At 33.1% G+C, this 25,647-nt stretch overlaps 1 protein-coding gene across 1 annotated transcript in view; it reads right to left on the reverse strand.

Moving 5' to 3' along the window:
* LOC140432409 (ATP-binding cassette sub-family G member 1-like) overlaps positions 1-25,647 on the reverse strand; it is a 197,766-nt gene that overhangs the window by 83,790 nt on the left and 88,329 nt on the right. The window lies entirely within an intron of this gene.

A 25,647-nucleotide genomic window follows, 5' to 3' on the forward strand; every position in this document is an offset into this window, starting at 1 on the left:
TTTATATATTTTTTTGGTTGGCTTTCGCTGGATTTTCTTTAAAAAATTTATTTTGTTAACCTAAAGCGTTTTTTATATTTTTTGTTATTTTGTTTTTTGTAGGATGTCTATGTGAGGGTCCTATTGGTGTTATTTTGGTCCTTACCCCCTTGGGGCCCAGACAGTGCGGTGATTTTGCAGTGTTTATCGAATTTTTTGAGCTATCCTCGGTTTATTTATTTTTGTCTCTAAGGTGTTGTTTTTCTATCTGGTGATTTTGCTTGCTTGTTTGCTGAACTGTCGTCAAATGTAAAACGTCTAGCTAAAGCAAATATAGCTTCTTGGATGAGAACTAAAGAAATTCCAGACTAAACCAAAGCGGCAGAGCTAATAACCCGAAGATAAAAAGATACCTGGAGAGAATGGGTAGAATTTCCCTGTAATATAGCTTCTTCGCATAAATGTTCAGGGTTTTTACAAAAAAAAATTAATTAATGTACAGTATAATAAAAAATCAATTATTATTCCATTAAACCAAGTATTTAATATGTGTCATTGATATCGTCTAAAAACATTATTTTTTCATTCTTAAATAATAGGAAAAAACAAGTAATGATAGTTTAAAGACAAACAACTTTTTTGGTAATTATTAATAATATTTGGGGTTCATTTATCACTCCAATATTGCGTAATGATTATGATCGAAGATAAAAAAATTGTCTTTACACACAAGATTGGTCATTAATAGTGAATATTTGACATCTAATGAGGACTGTTCTCTTATTACTCTGGGATTATAAAACCTAAAATCCCCTGTTGTATCAATATCACGGTATGCACCGGACGCAAAGCTTGTGTTTAATTTTTTAGTTAACAAAATTTGAAAAAACCGAAAATTTCTGCTTTTTGCGCCTATGTTTTTGCCTATAACTCGAAAAATAATGCTACGAGAAAAAAAGTATAAAAAATGAAAGTTTCCTTTTTCAAATTTACATGCTTGACTAGCTAAAATTGAAAATTTAAGGTTTATTGTTTAAAAAACTGTAATAATTGGGAAAAAAAGTGTAAAAAATGGTATTTTTTCGACCTCTTAGATAATAACTTACAACCTTTATATTTCGTTAGAATCGGTTTAATAGTTTTTGCATAATAATTTTACAATCCAGGGTCCACAAAAAAATTGCAAATTTTCAAAATTATGCTGGGCCCAAAATAAGCACTTTTAGATAGTCTTACACATATCAATTTTAAAATTTGTATACTTATATAAGTTTTAAAGATGCTTCTTAAAAAACAATGCATTCGGTTTATTGGTTGCCGAGACATTAAAGCTTAAAGTTGGCATGTATTTGCCGCCTAACTATAACTGATAGAGCGATCAATTTTAAACAAATACCATTGTCTTGTCAAGTATTTTTTATATAAAAATTTTTGCATGATGTGCCTCGTGATAACATAAAAAACAAATAAAAAAGAAATTGTTTTCGCGTAAAAAGTCACTCGAAGTACATGGGAGGTAGGGTGGGATGTAGCCCCTCGGGGCGCCGAGTTAGAGTGAATCGACGAGTTCAAAATCACAACAGGATCCAAAAAATGTATTTTCTCGGCTTCCTGGCATAGGATTCTGTCCTTTTTTTTTAAATCGATGTCTTGGACGACAATAATTTTAAATATGATATTTTATGCCATTTAATAATCGCATCTTCTTTCAATGCAGTTTTTGCTTCTGAACTTACAAATTAAATATTAAAGTGAATTTTTACTTAACTAACTTAACTTAATTTTTAGAAAACATATGCAGTGCTAGCCAGAAGACCCCTGTCCCCACTGTATCTTTTGATCGGTTATATTTATAATAGTGAATTTTGGAGGGAATAAATAAACTGAGGTAGGCTTCTCAACTAGTCATAACATGTGACTAATAATGATAGATGGCGTTACAGAGCCACTGTGACCGATAATTTTAAATAGGTCCTTACGGCAAGTGATATCTTGTTTAAAAGGTATTGAAAATACCTATTCTATCATACTAATTTTGTTTTCTTTTAAGCTGATTTTGATGAATAAATTAAATAAATACTAAAATTGTAGTTTTGTCATTTAAATCATTTAAAGATTTAAGGACCAGTTCTTATATTAAGTGTTCAAAATGTGCTCCATCTACTTCCTGACACTAATGTATTCTATTACTTAACTCTTATCGTACTCGTTTAAATGTGTCGAGGGAAATTGCCTACATTCTTCAACAATTCTTTACAAAATGTCAATACTGTCAGGTGCTGTAGCGTAAACATAAGTTTTCAAGTACCCTCACAGAAAAAAATCTAATAATATGAGATCTGGTGACCGAACTGGCCGTTGTATCGAACCTCGTCGTCCAATCCATCTACTACGATATTACCCGTCTAGATAATGTCTTACTACACCCTAATATTACTTACGAATCATTATCAATCTGTATTGGAATCAAAAAGCCAATATAAAGATAGAAGAACAAAAGTCCGAAAATATAGATATAAAGAGAGGAGTAAGACAGGGCTGTGTTCTGTCACCATTACTGTTTAACGTGTACAGTGAAGCCATATTCCAGGAAGCGATAGCGGATCTGGGTGATGGAATCTCTGTAAACGAAAGAATAGTAAATAACATAAAATTCGCTGATGACAGCGTTATAATGGCAGACACCCTGGAATCGCTACAAGAATTGGTAAATAGAATTAACGATTATTGCATTAGATACGGTCCAAAAATAAATAAGAGAAAAACTAAATTTATGATTGTCTCAAAAACGCAACATGGAAATGAAAGATTAATGATAGAGCAAACCCAAATAGAAAAAGTAGAGACATATAAATATCTGGGAACTTGGGTTGATGACAAAAATGACCAAAGCAGAGAAATCAAAGTCCGAATTGAAACTGCAAGGCAAGCATTTGTGAAAATGAAGACAATGCTTACCAACAGAGACCTTCAGTTGCATCTCAGATTGAGGGCTCTAAGATGTTACATATTTTCTATCTTACTATACGGAATGGAAGCTTGGACATTGAAGAAACAACACATAAGAAAAATAGAAGCGTTCGAAATGTGGTGTTACAGAAGAATATTAAAAATTCAATGGGTTCAAAGGATTACCAATGCTGAGGTACTACGAAGTCTAAATAAGGAGTTAGAAATTGTGAACAGCATAAAAAGAAGAAAACTAGAGTATTTGGGTCACATAACCAGAGGAGAAAAATATGAGCTGCTGAGAATTATTATGCAAGGGAGGATCCAAGGAAGAAGAAGCATAGGAAGAAGACGCATCTCCTGGCTGAAGAACTTTAGAGAGTGGTTTAACTGTAGTTCACTACAACTTTTCAGAGCAGCAGCCAACAAAGTGACCATAGCCGTTATGATATCCAACCTCCGATAGGAGATGGAACTTTAAGAAGAAGAAGACACCCTAATAGTGTGCAGGATCAGAACCGAAATTATCTGGATTATCTTCCAGAATTTCAAGAATTAACGGATCAATTGCGTTTTGTAAGATCTGCAGATACACTTCACCGGTTAAGTAGAATTAAGAAAAAAAAGCCCAACTATGTTGGAGTCCAATATACCTGCCCAAACATTTACTTTCTCTGGAAATTAAGTATATTTTTTCATGAAAGACATGAGGATTTGTGTCTCTCTAATATCTCATATTGTGTATGTTAACATTTCCATTGAGGGAAAAAGTACTTTTGTCACTAAAGCACATTCTTTTTATGTAATCTGGCTGTTGGTTAATTTGATTGGGCATATTTACACAGAATTATAGTCTTTGGTCGGGGTCATCATCTCAAAAATGTTGCACAATTTTTAATTTACATGAATAAAATTTGTTATTACGATAGACTGATTCACAGGTAGACGCAACTTGGGCTGTAGAAGAATTTCTGCAATTATGTCAATTTTTGTCATCATTTTTGAGGGGAATAGGGAATTTTTGGCTAGTACTAAATATTCTAACTGTTTAAAATAACTTACATATTAAAATTAATTTATTTAAGCAGTTTTATAATGATTATTAATTTATTAAATTTGAAAAAGTGTTTCTATTGGAAAAGGAAACTTTAAAAAATTCCTTAGGCTGTCCTAGTCGACAAATTTCAATTTTTTAACGTGCGTTTGAAAATTTGAGGCTTTACATGTAAAAAAGTTCCGACTATCTTGGGTTCAGCATAGTTTTGCAAATTTGCAATTTTATGAGCACCCCGGATTACAAACTCATTATGCAAAAACTATTAAACCAATCTTAATTAAATTTAGCACACATTTCAGAAGTATTATAAAGTTTTTCCAGGCGAAATACGAAAGGTGTAATTTATGTTTAAGAAGTCGATAAAATTTCAAGCAAATACTCTATTTTTTAAATTTTTTCCAAAATGTTGATATTTTTTAAACAATAAACATTAAATGTTCAATTTGTAGCTAGTCAAATATTATGTGTAATTGAAAAACCTTTTACCTTTTATAATTTTTTTGTAGGAACACTATCTCTCGAGTTATAGGCAAAAATAGGAGCAAAAACCAAAAATTTTTGATTTTTTTCATATTTTGCTAAATAAAAAATTAAAAACAAGGTTTTTTACTGGCGCATACCGTGATTATTGATACAAGGTATATCTTGAAGTGATTCCAGCAAAAAAATAAACTTTATGAAAAATGTCCATTATGGTCTGCTTATCGAAAGATCGCGTCCGCTTTTCGACAGATATTTTTTGAGATTTGTACATTTTCTCCTGTTAATAAGGCCCTTAGAAAATTTTGGATATAGACAATTAGTCCAGTCGTCAGAGATTGGACCCCTAAAAATCATACGAACAAGTTGAATTCTGCGCAGTCTGCGAATCAATTTTGGAACCTCAAATAAGATGCAAAAAAGTTTAGCACTTTTACCACCGAGTTTCTCCTAAACCCCCCTAGAAGTGTGGGGGGGGGGGGGTAAAAACGCAAAAATGTCGATTTACCAAGAATCTGTACACCGTAGAAAAAAATGTTTCAAATAAAAAATGTAGCTGAAATAATTTTAAATAATAAAGATTAATAAAGAACGAAATTTCTGAGAGAAAGAACCATTCTCTCAGAAATAAAGCTTGGAGCGACCGACGAACTTGAATGTCAGTTACGCGCGCGAAATAAATGTTAAATAAAATTTATATCAACTCGACAATAAAATTTGATATCTTTTGATCAGAGTGTCCTATCAACAAAAATCAGAATGCGTTTTAATGGCGAAGAGTGCAGTTTTCTTTTGCAATTTTTGTATTTTGGCGCAAATAAATTCTGTTTCTATAAATCTGTTCAATAAATAAAAGTTGCGTGATTTTTGCCATTTTTTACGATTCTCGTGAAATCAATGAAATGTATCACTTTCATTGACGGATCGTAGTGAAATTTTCATTGGTAGAGACCAATCTTTAAAACCTTACATATGAAATTTTGATCTTAAGTTTTGGCAACAAATATGGGACATTTGAAATATGACTAAAAACGCATAATGAAATATGACTTATACATTACAAACGATCGCACGTCACAGTAAATGCCTTCAAGAAGAAAGTTTTGGATGCAATAAAAAACAGAAGTTGAATACTTTTGAAAAACGTACTAGTGTAATTGAAAAAGAGCAGTTTGAAATATTTTTAGATCGTTTGTAATGCGAAAGTTTAAATTTAGCGTTTTTTTAAGCATATTTCAAATGCTTCACATTGGTTGCCAAAACTCAAAACTAAAATTTCATGCTATAGGTTTTGAAGATTAGACTCTAGTAGAGGAAATTCCACAGTGGCCGATCAATGAAAGTGAAATTGTATTGATCTCATAAGAATCATCAAAAATGCAAAAATCGCGACACGTTTATTTACTTAACACCTTTATAAAAACTGAGCTCATTTGCGACAAAATACAAAAATTTATCGATTTTTTTGCCTTTTTACCCCCTACAAGGGGGGTTTAAGGGTGAAGCCTGGGTGTAAAAGTAGTAAACTATTTGGCATCTTTTTTATGGTCCCAGATATTGATATTGGTATTGATATTCTTGGAAAAATTCAGCTTGTTCGTATGATTTTTAGAGGTTCCATGACATTTTCGTCTCTGACGACTGGACTAAATATATTTTTAGGCCTGGACTACCTCAACTTCCATGAACCCTAGCTTGAATTTAGAAACTTATATTAAAAAATTTAAATAATTTACAAATTAGAATAAAAAATCAATTAACATATTAAACCAAGTATTTTAAATATTTGTCAAGGGTATCGATTAAAACCATTATAGTGTTATTGTTACTAAATACCAAGAAAAAACGAGTACTGTTATTACAGAGACAACTAACGCTTTTGGTAATTATTAACATTTGGGATTCATTAATTGAATTTTTTCGTAATGCTTATGATCGAAGTTGGAAAAAAAATTGTTTTCACACAAACGCCTAATAAATATTTGTCATTGATAACGAGAATTTGGCATCTAATGAGTACTGTATTTTTTTACTCAGACGTGATAAAACATAATAACAAGTTTTTAAAACGAGTTAATGTGTCACTTAAACTAAGAAATTGAAAAGGTTGCATAAGAATAAATAAAGAAGACGAAAATCTAGTATTCGGTCAAAAAAATATTCCCATGAGATTTTCTGGTATAATCGTGAAACAAAATAGATCTCTTGTAGTTTTTTTGTAAACTTGATGGTGTTCGTGTTATAATAATAAATAATTTAAAACTGAGAAAAACGCAAAATTACGATTTTCAAGATTTAAAACACAAGTAAAAAACATTATTTTGAATATACCAAGACCTGAATTCAAGTTCAACTCTTGTTTTATCATTTCCCGGTAACTATTTTAAACCTATATCATTTTAAAACATTGTTTTTTATTCGTTAATGAAGCGCTTGTGACAGAACGGGCGCCAGGGTTGCGGCGTGTATAAGAGAGAGAGAAACAAGATCTAGGGCACAAATTTTTGCTAATTAAAATTCTCATTGTACAAATAAGCTCTTGCTTTGCCATACGCCCTTCATTATTAATTAAAAAATAATGGGTTAATAGTTATTTATTCACCAAGGGTGTTATTAAGAAGATTACGCCCGGAGATCAACATAATCCAGCCAAAGGGCATCTGGCCTGATATGTGCCCATGTTGCTCGATAGGCATAATCATCCGATAATACTAGTGGTACATACAAAATATGCATATATATTTTGTAGGTGCGGTAAAATAAAAAGTAAATCGTCTTAATTTAAGTTGTTATGTTATGTGAGGTAAAAAATAAAAACTTGTATGTACCACTAGTGTTACCAAATGATAACGACCATTGAGCCACATCCATCCTTCGGGCCAGAGGCCCTCTGGCTGGATTATGTTGCTTTTCGGGCGTCATCATCTTAATTACACCCTTGGTACATAAATAACCATTAAACCATTGTTTTTTAATTGATAATAAAGCGCGTATGGCAGGGCGGGCTCTTATTTGTATAATGAGAATTTAAACCAGGAAACCAGCAAAAATTTATGCCCTAGATCTTGTTTCTGTCTCTTATTTACGCCGCACCCGAGCGCCCGTCCTGTTGAATACAATAGTCCCAAAATACTTATCGGAAAATGATAGAACAAGGTTTGAACTTGGTTCCTGGTGATTTCAGAAATAATGTTTTTAACTTGTGTTTTTGAGCCTTGAAAATCGTAATTTTGCATTTTTCTCAGTTTTAAATTATTTATAACTCGAAAACCATCAAGTTTACAGAAAAAACTACAAGAGACTGCTCAGAATAATTCAAAAATTGGTCCAGGCCAAAAAAATTAATTGTTAGAATTTGTTTAAAAAAAATTTAACAGGTTTTCGCCTAGGCGACCTCTTAAACCTTATTCTGGGGTATCTTATGAAAGTGATCATGCAAAAAAATCTTATGGGAATATTTTTCCGAACGAACCCGAGATTTTTATACGTTTTTTTTTGTACGCATTTGTACGTTTATCTTTTTTTCCTAATAAAGCTCTTAAACAATTTGGGCTCTAAACAATATAAGGCCTCAACTTTCTTAAACTACAGTATTATATGCTTGGATTTTACAGTTAAGATCACTAAGATCTCAGCATTTTGCGTCATATTATCTATCCAAGTGAGCCTTTATTTGCTCCGTTTTTTCAACGTCACCCATTGCGCCATAATTATGGACATTTACTGTTTTGTCTAATTTTAGTAATGGCATATTATCCATTAATGCTTGTATTTGGTCACCATTAATGGAAGAGAGGAGAAAAATGCAAAGTAATAGAAGCAGAGATCATCCTGAACTTAAAGAGATGAGTAAAAAAAATAGAAAAATCTATTTAAATAAAACTTGAGAGGATTGGTATTCTTGGTGTAGTTCTAAAATGGTTTACTTCCTACCTAAAGAATACAAGACAAAAAGTAAAGATAACATCTAATGAACTTGTAAACGAATCAAACACATTGGATATCCATTATGGTATCCCTCAGGGTGATGTATTGGAATCTTTACTTTTTATAGTATTTATTAATGATATAGCTTTGGTAACTAATTCACTGACTGGGGTTAACATCATCAGTTATGCGGATGATACCAACATTCTAGTCACAGGAACGTCTGATCAAAATTTGCAAAATAAAACTACACAGATACTATCCACCATCAACAGTTATTTCTTATCCAACAAATTAGTTTTTAATGAAGAGAAATCAAAGTATATGATTTTCACGTCAAATAATTTATTAAACCATTAAGTCACTATAGAAGCAGCAATAGATAAAACAGACTGCACGAAGTTGCTGGGGGTACTTCTATACAGTAATTGTAAATGGCCAAACCACATTTCTAATTTGAAATCCAGATTAAGTAGCGCATGTTATGCATTGAGAATTCTTTCACGTCTCTTTCATACATCAATATTAAAAACAGTATACTTTGCCCATTTTTACTCAATAGCCAAATATGGCATTGAAGTCTAGGGTTGTACCTCTAAATTAGAGCAGATATTCGTACTTCAGAAAAGAGCTATTAGGATAATGTATAAAAAGAAATTTAGAGATTCTTGTAGAGGCATCTTTAGACAAAACAATATTCTTACAATTCCTGGTCTGTATATATTTTCGTGTATAATGTATTTACATAGCAAAATTTATGAATTTAATAAATTTCAATTTAACCATGTTTATTCAACAAGATTCAGAGACAATCACTTTATGCTTCCACAACATCGTTCTGTTTTGTTGGAAGCTAGCACACATTATGCAGCCATAAGTTTCTTTAACAAATTACCAATAGATATACGAATGAATTTACATCAGCCAAACTTTTGGAGGTGTGGACATCAATACATTTGTGAGCTAGAGCCATATTCTAAAAATAACTTTTAGGTATGTTTTATCGTGTTTATTAATTTATATACTTTTAAGATGTATGTCTGTAACTTTGACTTGCTTCATACATGTACTTTGTATAATGTCGCATGTGATCAATAAATTTGACTTGACTTGACTATTAGAATGTACAACCGAAAGCACAAAAGTAATTAAATCCAATAAACGACTAAAATAACAAGAGTCTCAAAGTTCTAGGGAGAAAATTGATAAATGGCAATAAAGAAATTAAAGGATAAAAATGGAAATATAATTACCAACAGAGATCAATTACTAAGGGTAGTAAAAGATTTCTATACAGAATTATACAGAAATCAACGAAATCATGATGAGTAACTAACAAAAAAGTTCAGGAAAAAGATTAGTCAACAAAGGATCGGAATTAATGCATGATATATCAATAGACGAAATAAGGATCGCACTAAAGAAAATGAAAATAAGTAAAGCCCCAGGAGAAGATAATAATGTTATAGAAGCCGCAAAGATTGGAGGAGACAGACTTTTAGTGAACTTAAAGAAATTTTTCAACTTATGTCTACACCAAAGTGAAACACCTACAAGATTGCATAGTGCACTGATCATTTTATTACACAAAAAGGGAGTTCCAACAGGCCTCTAGAATTACCGATACATAAGCCTGTTAAACCACCTCTACAAGTCATTCACAAGAATAATAACAAATAGACTGGAAACAAAAATAGATTTTTACCAACCTAGGGAACAGGCAGGTTTTAGGAAAAACTTTAGCACCTTCGACTACCTCCACTGCATAAAAGTGATTATAGAAAAATCCATCGAATACAACCGATCATTGGTCCTGGATTTCGTAAACTGTCGCAAAGCATTCGATACGATTGAAATTAACTGCGTAATGAGAGCATTGGAGGAAAGTCGCATAGATTATCGGTACTCCAAACTAATCGCGAATATATACAAGAATGCAATCATGACCGTAAGACCACACACAGATACAAAATGTAGAAAAATCAAAACAATAATCAGACAAGGAGATACGTTATCTCCCAAACTCTTTACGACAGTTCTGGAACATGCTTTCAAAAACTGGGGTGAGACGCCAAAGGAATCAATATTTATGGCGAAATGCTCTTCCACCTACGATTTGCGGACGACATTGTTTTGGTAACAGATTAGTTAAAAGAGATTGAAACTATGCTTACTGCGTTGGATGCTGACTGTGATGAAGTTGGTTTGAACATAAATTTTGGAAAGACACAATACATGACAAATCTCGCACCAACTGATAATCCAAAAGTCGATTGCAACGAAATAGGATTAGTCCATAAATATAAATATATAGGTCATGAAATCCAAATTGCTAGGGACAACCAAACTGTTGAACTGCAAAGAAAAATCACTTTAGCATAGGTCGCATATGGAGCTCTATCAGACATCTTATAGAGCAACTGCCAAATTATTTGAAAAAGAAGACGTTCCACCAATGTGTGTTTCCAGTCATGACGTACAACGAATTATGAATGTTCTTTTGAAAAACAGTTTTTTAAAAAGCACACACTCAACATAAACTTCAGTAAACATACTTCAAATACAAATATATTAGATTAATATCACACTAATATCAGACTATCAGACTGTCAGACTTTAAATACAAATATAATAGATTATTAATACATTAATCTCAGACTAAAAAAGGTGGTTTTACAATGCTTTATTTATAATCATTGCTGAATTTGCTGTTTTAGTAAGTCGCAATTGGTGTTTCAAGGCTCCAGAATATTCGTTGCTGATATGCGGTAACTTCTTATTGAATTAGCGTGGTCGAATATTCTGGATTCTAGCGGTCATTGTACTATAACTAACGCCGAAACACTTAAACACGCCTGAACCCAGGCTACAAGCTACAGCTACAGCAACCAAACTCCAAGTAGCCCTAAAACGAATGGAACGAAGGCTATTTGGACTGACTCTCAGAGACAACGTTAGAAACGAAGAAAGGACAGGCGTCGCAGATGTCATAGAGCATATAGCACGGCTGAAGTGGAACTGTGCGAGCCATGTAGCCAAAATGAGTGACGGGCGGTGGATCAAAAAAAATACAGTATAGAGACTATTAGATGACAGAAGAACCAGAAGTAAACCACCTACACGATGGAGAGACGACGGACGTCAAAAGAATGGCTGGGAATTGGCTGCAGCAAGCTCAAGACCGATAGAACTGACTTGACATTAACTTAATATTTTTTTCATCATCATCATCCAGCCTCAAGAGTCCACTGCTGAACATAGGCCTCTTCCTCATGTTTCCAACCCTGTCTATCTTGCGCCGCTCTCATCCAGTTTTTATTGAGTTTTCTTAAATCGTCAGTCCATCTTGTAGGTGGTCGACCGACGCTTCTCTTGTCTTCTTGTCTTCTTTCTTTTAAGAAATATTTTTCTTAAAAAATATTTTTTTAAGGCATGATTAAAGGAAGTCAAAAACATTTTACAGAGCTAAGTATGCATATTTTTGTGCGAAATATCTGATTACATGAAATATTGAATGAGCGGAATTAGAAAAGGTAAGCATGTATAACATGTATAGGTTATAGAAACAAAATATTGCGATACCAAACAGCTCATTTTAGCACTGAGATACTCCTAATAAACACCGTAATAATATGAAATTATCACACTATACTTATTATAACTAATAATATGCTATTCAAAAAGGTCACAAACTGAAAAAATTAATGTGCGTATCATTTATCTTGTTCGTTGTCCGCCCTTACCGTACCTATATTTTTCTATTTTATTGTTTTTTTTATTGTTGTGATTTTACGGTGCTTATCCTACTTCGAATGTTACGTAATGAGAGTAAAAACTAGATATATTATAATAAATTCTTGATCAAGGTAAAGAGGTAACGAGGCCAGTTATTTTCAGGTTAAAACGTTGTTTCTAACACGTTACTATCGCAATTCATTCGACTTAGATAGTAAAAACTATATGGTGCTGTTATTTTGCTATTTTAATCTTAAATGGCTGGTGGTATAACTTCGTTTATTTATTGCATATACAAGAGAGATAACAAAACACATATATGTTTATCGAAAATAGCATAATAAAGATTATTGTTAATTTCAATTGTTCGAACCTTTTACATTAATCGACAAATAATTAAGTTACTCGAATGTTTTTTTATTTTTATTCACATTAGTAATTTAGCTATTAGCACGAATAAATTTTGACGGTTCTTAACTGAAAATTTTTCTTCTTGTTCGGTCGTTTTCTATCTTTTCGATATAGGCCTCTCTCATTGTTCTTCAGTTTTCTCTATTTTGAGTACCAATTTAGCCCCGCTTTGTCACAATTTAGTTCCATTTTTATTGGAGTCTTCCTGTACTTCTTTTTTTCCCATGATCTCCGTCTACTCACATTTCCACTCCAGCTTTCTTCTTCTTCAATTTCTAGCTACATGTCTGGCCCAGTTCCATTTTGAGGAACATACTCTTTGTAATATGTTTTCAACTTTTGTCGTTACGTAATCCATTTGTTATTTTTTCTATTCCTTAAAGTTATTCTAAAAGTTTTCTTTCTATACTGCCCTATTAAGAAAGAACCCCGTACCTCGACTATACCGAGTTTTGAGAAAAACGCGATTAAAGATTTTTGTTTAATCCCTTGTGATTTTGGTGCAATAATAACACAAAATCATTTAGGGTAGAGTGTGTAGCTTCGTAGTTCACATTTTTCAAAAAAAAATTGCAAAATTACCATATGGACATTATGGTCATTAAAACCACGTATTATCCAAATTTATCTTAAGCTTAGTTTTAACTAGGTAATTATTATTAAATTTATATTTATTTAACTGCCTCGAAAGGCAAAACATTTAAATATTTTAATAAAATTTTTTATGAACATTTGTTGAATAAAACACAAGTATTTACGAAAAACGTTTATTTAAAAATACAAAATGAAAATTATTATTAATCGGAAGTTGGCAATTCTTCCCAAAATTGATGGCGGTTCGCTGGTATAATTTGACCTAAGTTTTTTAATATTTGTTCTTTTCTTTTCTTAGCAATGCCAGAAGGTTTCGTCACAGGTGTGGGGTCCTTTATCCCAGATTTTAACACTCTGGCCTGCAAAAAGTCCATCTCTATCAACTCCTCGCTATCGTCAATCTTAACGTATAAAATCTTGCTCTCCCTCTTCACAACTACTTTAACAATTTGTGATAAGGTAAATACTTGAGTTTGTTTTCTTTAATTTTGACTGTGATGATAAGTCTTTCCAGATAAGAAAATTGGAAACTCCCATTTCTTTCACCACCACACGATTCAAATTACACGTTTTAACGGCCTCGACGAAATCATGATAATCATAAACTTTCTTCTTTTTCTTTAACGCTAGTTCCACTTGGTGGTGGAAACTATTAGCGGTGTTGCTCTATTCCTTAGAAAAAACCTCGCATATCGTTTTATCCTACGTTAAAAACCCGTATCTGCTGAGCATATACCAGGTTTTTACTACGAAGCGTTAAATGCCAGGTTTATACTAAGCATAATAGTCATTTTTGGCGTTTACGGGGAAACTATTTTCTTTCATAAAATATTTAGAAATATAAAATACGGGTTTTTCTCTATGTGAATATGTTATATAAATCATAATTATTCATATGGTGCAAATATCCCAATTTTTCAAATTTTAGAGATACGGGGTTCTTTCTTAGTAGGGCAGTATAGCTCTCTGGTGTACTTGTAGATAAGTTATCTATTGATTTCGTATCCTGGTTTTGTGACTGTGTACTGTCAGAGACAGTATGCGTATCGAGTAGAAGTCTCTACAGAAACGGCACTGCATCATTTCGTACAGGGGGTAGAATATGTTTTGAAAAACGTTGAGAGTTGATGTCGAGTGCATTTCTTAATATTGAGGGAGCATTCGGCAACACCTCCTACGAAGCACAAGGTCGATTCGTTTAAAAAGAATGGATGAAACAAGGTGCAGAAAAATGGACTATATGTTAGGGATCCAGTGGCGCACCCAGGGGGTTGGGGGTTAAACACCTCCTCCCTAGGGCATATAAAGTAAAAAATATATAAAGAATAGTAGGAAAATATAACTTGTCTTTCACACAATACAAAACGCTAATTTAATAATTAAATTAATACTTTAATTATGTAGAATACCATAATTATTTTATAAATACACAATAATTAATTGTTATTATTGTGTGCTTTTATATTTTTAGAAAAAACGCTTAAATTATAAGATTTTGCAACATTGCCAGCCGAATAATTCCACAGCAATAAAGAAGTGACATGTGCCTTTGTGTATCGGATGAAAAACTTCGGGAAATTACCATTTAATTTTATGTTCTATCCATTTGCCTAAAAAATGCGTCTGTGTTGTCTGATGCGAGTAGGATACGCTCACAGGACTGTATCTGTGGCAGCCTTGTAAACTATCACGGGTTGTGTTCCTCTGCATGTGTTAGCGTTAGAAAGGAGACATCTCTATGAGAGAAGAGAACATTTGATAACAGCCATAAAAAAAGAAAGGGAAAGATCAATGGAAAGATGGCAAGAAGAGTGGAACAGCACAGAAGATGTTACTCAGTGGACCAAGATGCTGATCCCGAACCTAAGGGACTGGGTGATTGTCTGTTTTAGGGCGTATCTTCGTAGGTTCAGAAAGACAGATACAGATTAATGCCTACACTGCGAATATTTCGACACTGTTACTTTATGTGTTACAATTCTGGAGTGTAATAGATGTACAGTGGAGAGACAGAATGTATAGAGAAATAGGTATGAACCCTGTGACTGTGGGAGAGATAATCGTGAAGATGACGGGAAGTAATGTGTGCCAAAAATGTCAGCCTTGCAGCGGCCATCTTGCTTTCGGAGTACGGTACGTGCGACAGTCAACTGCACACAAGTAGAAGAGGGTGGTTTTAGTTGGAAGACAGTATAACAGATACTTGAATCTTTGGCACTGCTCATTTTAGTACTTTAGATTAAACTAAAACCCAAATTTTAAGGACTCAAAATAGAGTAGTATTCTACTATTATACTACTACTTTGAGTAACTCAAAGTAGTAGTATAAAAAAAATTTCGGTTTCCAACCAAACCAACCCCCCCCCCTCCCCCCAATAAAAATTCTAGGTGCGCCACTGTAAGGATTCGTGTGCTATACGCAATATTTTAATTCGACTTCCACCATTGTTCTACACGTGTTTCGAATTATATCAACTCTCATCAGGAATACTTGTGGAAATTCAAACTGAACTGAAATGCAATCTAGTATTTGGTTATTATAACCAAAATAACAGCCAGGTACGCTAGCAGCCACATCTATACGAAATAACAATAAATCGGGAGACCTCTCTTTGATAGCGAATTAGGTGAACCGAAAATTCAAAGCCTCTCACTAGAGGCTAATGAACGATACTACGAATAACCTTTTATTCCGACATGCATTTTACAGTTTAAAAACATTATTTTTTCACTCTTTAAGTAGAGAAAAGATGTTAAAATCAAAGTAAAAGATTGCATTGAATTTCATTTCAATACGAATTTCACCATTCTAAATTCCGACTAAAAATGTAATTATCATTACAATAATTAATGGTGCTTTAACCCCATTTAAAATATGTAACTGTAAAACCTGTCACAAGAAAATAGTTTCGGAATCATTTTAATCATATTAAATACTAAATGCGATTACATTCGTTTTGATTTTAATGTTGTTTTTGTTGTTATTTATTGCAGCGCCGGTTTAACCAGGGGTCTTGTCGGGGCTGTAGCACCGGACGGTCGAACGTTCTAGGACGGTACGCGCGAAGCGCGTACTATTACGAAGTAATATGGTTATGGTAAAATAAAATTTGCATACAAATCCACATGATATCGAATTTTAAAGATCCAGCACTTTGGCAAGATTGCCATAATTATGCAGAAATGATTCTAGAAAAATGGTTCGAACAGAATCTTACAGATATGGACTTTCCAATGTCAAAAAGATATTTCGTCGAACAAAACGGATATGCCAATAAGGTAAGCAAATAGTTTATAAAAAACTGGTTATTGGAGAAGTAGTTCGCCGCGATTGGGCAATTTACTCCGAGAGCACTGGCAATATATTTTGTCTTTATTATGTCTTATTTGGAAAAAAAAAAGAACCAATTTAAAATAGGATTTTCATTATGGAATAAAAGTCAGGAAAGATTTGACGAACATGAAAGATCCAATGATTATATAGATAATCTGAAAATTTATACAACTCGCTTATTAAAGCAAGGAAGAGTTGATGTAGGACTGTAAAATCAAATTAACACCGCAAAAAAATATTGGGTTTAAGTACTAGAAAGAATCATAAGTGTAATAAAGTTTCTGGCTACCATGGAGTTGGCATTTAGAGGTACTCATGAAAGAATTTACGAAAACGTAATGGAAGCTACTTAGGTTTACTGGAACTATTGTCAGGATATGATCCAATTTTAAAGATAATATTAATGAACGCAAATTTAGGTAAGGGCAAAACGTCATATCTATCAAAAGATATATGTAACCAATTACTGAGTATTTTGTCCAATCGAGTCATTGATTGAAATTGTTAGGCAAATTAAGGCAAACAAATACTATGCTATAAGTGTAGATTCAACACCTGACATAACACACCATGACCAACTTACAGCGATTTTGAGATATTGTAACAATAAAGGGAATCCCGTGGAAAGATTGGTGGGATTTTAGAAACACACTGGGCATAGCTCACAAGAACTTGAGGAAACAGTTATTGGAATGTTACGACAATGCCAGTAATATGAGTGGCAAGTATTCTGGTTTGCAACCACGTATTAAAGTTTACAATGATTTAGTTCTCTTTGTGCCATGTGCTGCTCACTCTTTAAATTTGGTTGTCCGGAATGCAGTAAATTGTTGTTTGGAGGCAACATCTTTTTTTATGTTCGTACAAGTTATCTACAATTTTTTTCTCCGTGTCTACGCACAGGTGGGAGTTATTGTCTCGTGCAATAAAGGATTCGCCTTAGTCGGGGCAGACACTGTTACCTAAAAGAGTGAATACAACCCGTTGGTATTCTCGTTTTGATGCCGTAAAAGCGTTAAAAAGCAATTACGGTTTGATTAAAACATGCTTGATTGAAATGTCAACGGATGTAAATGAGAACAATGTAGTAAGAGTTGAAGTAGCTTCTCTATCGAAAAACTTGATTTGTTGGAAAACGAAATAATTTTATTATTCTGGCTTGACGTTTTACAAAGGGTTATTGAGTTGACTAAAGCAGTACAAAAGAAAAATATGGATTTAAGCACAACCGCTCATCTGTTTCTATGTTTAGCAGATTACTTTGATTTCTTATGTGATCGTTTTGATCACTACGAGGCCTTAGGAATGTTTTTAACAGGGAACGAAAATTGTGCTGAGAAGAGAATTATCAAAAAAAAATTCCAATTAGGAGAAAAGAATTCGGAGGCAAGTTTAAGCCAAAAAGAAACTATGCGAACACAATGTTATGTTTTTATAATAGACAATCTTAAGTCGGAGATTATTCGCCGATCTGATAGTTATAAATATTGTTTAAGAGCATTTGAATTTTTGTTTAAACTAAAAACTACGAAAGATGAAGATATTTTCAGATCGGCAACCGAATTGCAACAAAAATACAAGAAATATTTGGACGAGTATTTTCGACAAGAATGTGTTTATTTAAAGCATTTGTTAAAAAGACACTCCTTTATTACAAATAAACACTCCTTTAGAATTGGTACAGGTTTTCTACGAAAATAAATTGATATCTTCATTTCCAAACGTTAATATTTGCCTGCGTATTTTTTCCTCCATAATGGTTACAAATGCAAGTGGCGAACGCTCTCTTTCGACACTAAAAAGGGTAAAGACCTACCTAAGAAATGCAATTTCCCAAGAAAATTTGAACTCCTTATCAATTTTATTCATTAACGAGGACCTGCTAAATGAATTAAATATAAATGATATCATCGAAAACTTCGCTTCAGTAAAAGTAAGATAACAAGCTTTTCTATAGTAAAGGTATTTGATTACCTCCCTCATGTTACCTGTTTGAATGTTATTAGGTACATGTTTATTTTACTTTTTGAAGTTCGCCCTAAATTTTTTTCTTGTATTCTGTTAATATTCATTTAAGTTTGAAACCAAAAAAAGTTGTACTTAATTGTTTTCCTTATTTTAATAAACTTATATTCAAAATATGTTTTGTTGTATTGAAATAAAGTTAAGAAATATTTTTGAGCCTGGCGACAACCGTATCAGCACCGGGCGGCAGACTGTGTTAAACCGACACCGATTTTTTGTCACCTTATTTATAAGCTATTTCATTAAGCCTCGTTTTCATGGTGATAGTTGTCGCGATAGTTGCTATCATGATAGTAACTCTCACATGAACTATGGCGAACTATCACGCAAATATGTAAATAGCCTGATAGTAGCTATCATACTGGCACGAAAGTACTCTCGCACTGTCTCGCTTGGCTAGATATTTTGGCAAAACTTTCATGTCGTTGTGGTATATACAAATTGCACGTGGTACGTGATTTTTGCAAGTATTAAAGTGTGTTTGAGTATTAAAAGTAATTATAAAAGTGCAGAGAACAGTAGAGTGAGCTGCTGACAATTTGATATAATAATTTTTTTGGAATAATACGAAAGGTTTCCATGTTTATGAAAATAAAACCTCTTTCGATTTTAACAACAGAGCGAGGAGGGACCATTCTAAAGAAATGCTGCTGTCCTTATCAGGACTTCTTACTTTTGAAAGGACAGAAAATTAGAAGCATAAGGTGTACATATACCTAATCAAGAAGTTGATAAAATAAAGAAATCTATGGAAAGTGGAATGAGAGCCGGAATGTGTACAAACCAAAACTTGTCTTATTTTCCGTAGCTGATAATTGTTTAAGACATAATTTGGAAGAAAATGAGTCAGAATCTAATTTGGTAAGTTTTATTTTTTCCTTAATTTCTATACATAACAAGACTTAAAAGATTCTGATGTATTTTTTAAGTGTTTTCTTTATTCTATCATTCGGTACTGTCAATCGACTGCCCCTATAAACTAGTTAACAAAGTCTTGTCTTCTATGCCGAGCTTCAGGCAAATAGTTACGCTGAAAGTTGCACTTAAATCAACTTAACCATTTGGGTTCACACTGCGCCAATTATGAGGAATTATTAGTCTTGTTTCATTATCCTCAATATCTGCTGTAACTTTTTTCCTATTATTTCCAACTTTTCATATTAAGTTGCGTAAAACACATCCAGCTTTTATTGCTTTTACTACTGTGTGAGAAACAAGTGATATTGCCGATCTGAATACATGAAAACGGGCTGACATGGTTCCAAACGCATTTTCTACTACACGTCTCGTCCTACAATGTCTATGATTAAATACTTTCTAGGCAATGCAAATGCTAAATGTTTCTTTTTAGTTAAAGTATTAAGAACCGCAATTTAAAGGGCATAGAATCAATACACATTTTCCACCAAGTGCTTCAATACAATGAAAAATTTCAGCGAGTTTAAAATCCAATTATCACTTGATTTCACTCATTTTTCCTTAGGTTACCTGAAAATAGAAACACGTTTGTTGAAACAATTCTAACTAATTAAAAATATTATTTTATATATATATATATATATATATATATATATATATATGTCAATTTTTAGCCGAAAGTGAGGAAAATGCAACAACAGATGAAGAATCGACTCAACAAGCTATGGAGTCTCAAAAAGCCCTACCACCACCAATCCGGTGAGAATGACACAGGTGAAGTTTAACAAGCCCAATGTACAGCCCACATCTGATAAAGAATTGGCGCAAGAACGTAGGAAAAATGAAGAAACTCCTTCCGTACTTTACTTAAAATATTTCAGACAAATCGCAAAAGGTCTGCAAGTAAAAGAACAAAGAGGGGGATGATTCTTTATATAGTCCGTCTAGAAAGTATCCGGAAAATAGAAAGCAGAATTATAATTTTACGGTATTTATTTCTATTACTTGAAATATAAAATTCCAACAAATAATTTATCTCATTTACCTATACAATCTCCATTTAAATCTAAACACTTAACTAAACGTCCAGGTACACCCGAAACTAGGTCAAGACCATAATTTTCGGTAATGGTGTTCCAGGCCTGTAAAAGTGATTGAATCAAACCTTCTTTATCTCGTGGCGCTGCTCGTTCCACTTCAATCTTCATCGATCCCCATATGTTTTCAATGGGGCTAAGATCTGAAGATGTTGCTGGCCACGGAATTGTTGCCAATTCGTGTTCTTGCATCCAAGCTTGAGTATAAGCAAAAGTATGGCATCTTTCATTATCTTGCTAAAAACGTCAGCCCTCTGAATATAAAACATGAGTCGTTTCAAGAAGAAAACCATTTAGGATGTCACAATATTTCGCACTATCAACAGTACCATTAACTATATAGAGAGGTGTAGCACCACGCTGAGATATTGCTCCCCAAACCATTATTTTAGTGGGAAATTTGGAAATTTGAACGGTAACATTTTCTCTTGATAGGACTTTTAGATGATTTGCACCAAGCTGGAAACAACTTTCATCAGATACAAAGACATTATTAAAATTATCTTCTCGAAAACGTTGGCAAAAATCTATTCTTCGTTGCCTTTGCAGAAGTGTCATTGTAGGAATTTTTTTTGGATTCCTTGATATGTAGCCTTCTTTTTTCAGTGAAATGCGGACAGTTTCTGGACACACTTTTATTCTTCGTTGATTTCCAAATCTGTTCGCTAATTTTCGAAACCCTCTTTATTGTCTCATACACTGCACTTTTTCCGAGTTCAGTCAATTGCACTAATTTTTTAACGTTTCGGACACCCTTTCCATACAAATATTCCACCACTTTTCTTTTTTCTACTTGCGACATTATTTCACAAATCTTAAGTCTATTTACAAATAACAATATTTGACAGATGGTGTTGTCATGCGATTTTGTCCATAACCTACTATCGGCACAACCTACTTGATGCATTACTTTTGTCTTAAAATTTTAGAAAAAGGAAATCTATTAAAATTAGGAAAAATATAAATTTCCGGATACTTTCTAGACGGACTATATAAGACTGTAAAAGCTTTGAAGGAAGTGGCATCCTTAAAATCATCTGGTCCCCCCAATGAATTTGACTTATTTGGACAACATGTTTCTGCTCAAGTCAAGCTTCTTCGGTGTAAAGAAGCACTAATACTACAGGCCAATATCCAGAGGTTAATTACCACTGCTCGGCTACGTCATTTTTAATAACCTGTCAATAAAGCAGATTAAGAACAGAAATTATTTTTCGAATTGGACTGGAGATGATATTGCTGGTTTCGACTCTTAATACCTAATAATAATATACAATCATAGTTAATATGTTTTAAAATATTCTGTTGCTTTTACTTATTTTTTATGTTTTCTATATTTTTTAAATTAAAAACATTAAAATTATTGTGTGTTATTCATCATTAAATAACACAATATAGTCTTCCACTACTTCGTATATGGCGTCAAAGACATCAGGTAGAAACTGGCTTATCGTACACTTCGTCAATCGGTAAAGGTTCTGCAACGATCCTAGTGAGTCGCCAGTAGCAAGATATCGGCAAGCTATTTGAAGTATTTAAAGACTATTTAATGTATATAGTGAAGCCATTTTTGAAGAAGCATTACTATCTCAAAGTGAAGAAATAATAATTAACGGAAGATCTATTAACAACATAAGATATGCAGATGACACCGTGATTATGGCAAGCTCTGCTGAACAACTCCAATTACTGCTAAACACAACAAACAGTTTCTGTGAAAAATATGGACTAAAAATGAATATAAAAAGACCAAATACATGATAATAACAAAGAAAGCAAATATACCAACAAACATACATTTGGGAAATGTACCGATAGAAAGGGTTGATAAATACAAATACCTAGGAACCTGGATTTCAGACAATAATTATCAAACAACCAAAATAAGAGCAAGGATAGAAATAGAAAGAAATGCGTTTGTAAAAATGAAAACAATTCTCTGCAACAAAGACCTTAGATTAGAACTGAGAGTAAGAGCACTGAGATGCTACGTGTTTGCGATACTGCAATTTGGACTTGAAAGCTGGACATTAAAGCAAGAACACATAAATAAGTTACAGTCCTTTGAAATGTGATGTTACAGGAGGATGCTTAGAATAGCATCGACACAGAAGAAAACTAACACGGAAGTATTGCGAGAAGTGGGCAAAGAATGCGAAATAATAAACACAATAAAAATAAGAAAGTTACAATATCCGGGACACGTAATGAGGGGACAGCGATATGAACTGCTAAGGCTGATAATACAGGAAAAATAAGAGGAGGAAGGAGTATAGGAAGAAGGAGAGTGTCATGGTTAAAGAATTTAAGGGACTGGTTTACATGCAGTTCTATAGAACTCTTCAGAGCAGCAGTAGAGAGAGAATATATAGTGATGATGATATCCAACCTCCGATCGGGAGACGGCACTTAAAGAAGAAGAAGACTTCGTATATGGCGTCCAAGACATCAGGTAGAAACTGGCTTATCGTACACTTCGGTAATCGGTAAAGGTTCTGCAACGATCCTAGTGAGTCGCCAGTAGCAAGATATCGGCAAGCTATTTGAAGTTTCAGCTTTGCTAATAGAGGCATTCGTATTATTCTTCTATATCTTAAAAAACAGATTTTAAAACAAATTACAATTATTAGGTGTATCAGTTTAAAATGTACCTACCTTATTTGCCAAAAAAGCGTTTGGGATCCTCTACAGCAAGTTCTTACGATGTAAGTGATGCTGAAGCACCAAGTGTACTTCACCTTTCTATCCATTTTCTCACCCATACTTCTTTGTGTTTTTTAGTTTTTTTTTTAATTACTTCAACAACCACAGCAGCTGCCGCAGCAATTAACACTGTATTGGTCATCTTGTTATTGATTACTATCGTGATAATTTTTTATACGTGAAAACACCTCACTTTGATGATAGCACTATCGAGGTTACTATAGTAAGAGAACTTTTGCGAAATTACTATCACCGTTGGAAATGAGCCTTTATTATTATTATTGTTTAAAATTGTGACGTATTAATTATGTCTATTATGTATCAAATTCCATTCCTTATCTCACTATTCTTGATAGTGATTCATAACATCTGTTCGCATTCCGAGATACCTCAAATGCAAGAATATTATTTATATTTGTTAAAACTTGCATTCGAAGAGATAAGAAAGGTTAAACTTCACATTGAAATATCGCCGTTCTTGAACTTATGATCAGAAGTGGTTTATGGTCGTTCCAGAAATCTAGATATTAGTTTATCAATACCAAATACAAAGAAGATTTAAATAAATTATATCAAGAAAATAGAAACCTGTTTGTAACCCAGTAAAGTCAGTAGTATATTTAAATATTTAATTTAAACCATTAAGTTTCTAAAACAAAACATACTTGATTATAAGGTAATTCAACGTGAAATTTAGTTATTGTTTTTGTTAAAATATACAAATAAATAACTAATGAAACAGAATTAAACAGGATCAAAATAATGATGATAATCGCCAAGATTCCAAAGAACACGAAACAAAAAACTGAAAAAATATAAAGGAGAGAAGCTCGGGTTCGTTCGGAAAAATATTCATATGAGATTTTTTTACATATTCACTTTCATGAGTTACCCCATGGACGTATAAACGTCCATGAGTTACCCCAAGATAAGGTTCAAGAGTTCGTCCAGGCAAAAAGTTGTTCAAATTTTTTTAAACAATTTTTTTAAAAAAATTGTAACAATAAATTTGTTTTCTAATTTTTCTGTAAACTTGATTTCGAATTATAAATAATTATTTTTTTATTTAAATTACTGTGTCTCGGCTGCAATGACCATTGACACAAACAATATTGTGTACAATAATTACAATAAGCACATGTAACTAATTGCTACAGTTAATCTACAAGCTTAGAACCTATGACTAAATAATATAATATAAGTAAAGAACATGGAAAACAAAGGGTCATATTCTGTTGAACAACTGAATGTCTTTCAAGAAACCAATTAGGTTAAAGACTTGATCGCGTGAGTTTAAAACGTCTTTAATATTAGACTTAAGTTTATGTTGCACTCTGTGTTTTGCGTACTGGGGACACTCGATCACGATGTGTTTCACAGTCAATGCACTTGAGCAGATTTGGCAATTGGGCTTCGGCTCCGACTTCATTAAGTATTCATGTGTGAATCGGGTATGTCCTATTCTTAATCTTCGGATGACAGCTTTTTTATTTCTAGAGATAGTTCTAAGTTCAAATTTTTCAACAGTCTGCTGGATCTCATATAATGCACTCTTGATTGTGTTCCAGTGGGTTTGCCAGGTATGATGCTGTTGTTGCTTGAAAATTTGCTTTAGGTCATTATGGATTTGAATATGTTGGGCTTTGGAGGATTGACTGTTTACACAAGAAGCTTGCTTGGCTGTTTGGTCTGCTTTTTCATTACCGGGGATGCCGATATGGGATGGTAGCCAGATGATCGTGACATTTACACCTTAAAAAGCGAGTACACTGTAAGTCCTATGGATTCCTTGAACTAAGGGAGGCTGAGAGTATAGACTTTTTATCGATTGTAGTGACGACAGGGAGTCTGTGCATATTGCTTGGTTTTTATCATCTGTTTTTAGTATTTTAAAAGCTTCTAGTATCGCATAAAGTTCTCCAGTGTATACGCTGCATAAGTTCAGTAAAAAAGATGATTGCATAAATAATTTAAAACTGAAAAAAAAACGCATAATTATGATTTTCAAGGCCCAAAAACACAACTAAAAAATATTATTTTTGAATTCACCAAGGACCTAAATTTAAGTTCAAAACTTGTTCTATCATTTCTTGATAAGTGTTTTGGGCTTTTTAAATTTTAAAACCTTGTTTTTTAATAGCTAACGAAGCGCTTATAACAAGACGGACGCTCGGGCTGCGACGTGTATCGTGTATATCATAGAGAAACAGAATCGGTGGCACACTTTGTGGCACATTTTTGCTGGTTTGAATTTTGATTGTACAAATTAGCGCCCGTCCTACCGCCATGCGCGGTTCATTATTAATAATTAAAAACAATGTTTTAAATAAAATAAGCCCAGAATTTTAATCGGGAGCTGATAGAAGAAGGCTTGAACTTGAATTTAGGCACTTGATGATTTCAAAAATTGTAGTTGTGTTTTTAAGCCTTGAAAATCG

Source organism: Diabrotica undecimpunctata, chromosome 1, assembly GCF_040954645.1.
Source record: "Diabrotica undecimpunctata isolate CICGRU chromosome 1, icDiaUnde3, whole genome shotgun sequence".
NCBI lineage: Eukaryota > Metazoa > Arthropoda > Insecta > Coleoptera > Chrysomelidae > Diabrotica > Diabrotica undecimpunctata.